Genomic DNA, 1575 nt, shown 5'->3' with positions numbered 1-1575 from the left:
CTCTCTCTCTCTCAAATAAATAAAAATAAAAATAAATAAAAATAAAATAAAGTTAAAAAAATAAAAATAGAAAATCATTTTTTAAACAATTGCTCTAGATCTGAGGAGGCGTCTTGGTGGTAGAGCCATTGCCTAGCAGATGAAAGACCCTGGATTCAATCCTCAGTGTTGAAAAGATAAGTAGTTAGATGATAGATAGGTAGATAGATACATGGATAGACAAATAGATGACAGAAAGATAGATAGATAGATAGATAGATAGATAGATAGATAGATAGACTTTTACTAAATGAGTTAGAAGTGACATCAGGAGCCAAAGAAAAATGTTTGAAGAACATCTAAATACCTGTCACAAAGTTAAGCAAATCTCATGGCCAAAAGAACAACACAGGGTACCTAAGATTGTTTCCTAAATGCCACTTTAAAAACTGAAAGGGCAAAGCAGGCAAGATAGCTCAGCAGACTAAAGCATCTGCTTTGGCATGCTCAAAGACCAAGGTAGACCAGGGTTCGATTGCTGGTCACTGTGCCAATCCCACTCCTGAGGCGTGCTGAGCTGGTGACTGAGTCTGGGTTTGTAATCCCAGCATTGGGGTGGCTGAAAACAGGAAGATCACTACGAGTCTGATCTACGTAGTGAGACCCTGTAGATCCTGTACTACATTAAAAAAAAAAAGGGGGTGGGGTAACAAAGGCACATGGGAACCATGATCCTGTACAAAAGAGATAAAAAGAAAGACTAACTGGGGTGGGGGCACGGGGGACTTCTGTTTACTTGTTGGTTGTGTAGAAGTTGGAGTCAACTGTACTAGCCAAATGGCTCTCTTGCGTTTCCATTTTGGGTATTTCTACTGTTTGCCCACTGCCTTGTAGTCTGCCTGAGTTCACTATAGGAAAAGTAAATATTGTCATTTCAAATAAAGAGCTGTTTATTATATAACAGTACAGAGGCTGCCTTCTATTTTTGAGACACTGCTAAGTGAACTGGGGACAGTAGCCAGTGCAGCTGCCCAGGAGACAATGTTTTCCAGCAGCTACAATTCTTGATGCAAAACTGGGCTCACGTGATCTGTAAAGAGACAGTCACACTGTACATGTCGTTGAGTGCTCCTTGACTCTTCTGGGGGCTCCGTGAATGGGGGTAACATTTGTACTACTCTTCCAGTCCACTACACTCCCACAGAGTGGGCAAACCAAAAAGAAGACACATCAAATCCCAACCTGAGAGCCTGTCACTGTGACTGGAATTCAGCCCAATTTCTCCACGGAAGCATAAAAGGCTTGAGGGTGTAGTTCAGGTGTAGGGTGCTTGCTTAGCAGGCACAAAGCCCTGGAGTTAATCACCAGGAACAAAGAAAAGGGGTGGGGTGGGGGTTGTCTTCCTGGCATTTTCCATCTGAAAAGGGGGTTCCATAACCCTGGGGGAGGGGCTGGTGGTTCAGGAATCAAATTACAGTCCTTGCCATTGCCTAAACCTGCTGAGCAGGTGCTTTAGACTGCTGAGCTATCTTGCTGGCCCCTCACTTGTGGAACCGGGGATTGAACTCAGGCCCTTGTGCGTGGTAGGGAAGTGCT

This window comes from Octodon degus, unplaced genomic scaffold (genome assembly GCF_000260255.1).
Source record: "Octodon degus isolate 3935 unplaced genomic scaffold, OctDeg1.0 scaffold00007, whole genome shotgun sequence".
NCBI classification, from domain to species: domain Eukaryota; kingdom Metazoa; phylum Chordata; class Mammalia; order Rodentia; family Octodontidae; genus Octodon; species Octodon degus.
The sequence above is the reverse complement of the archived record's forward strand: the minus strand, read 5'-3'. Positions refer to the sequence as shown.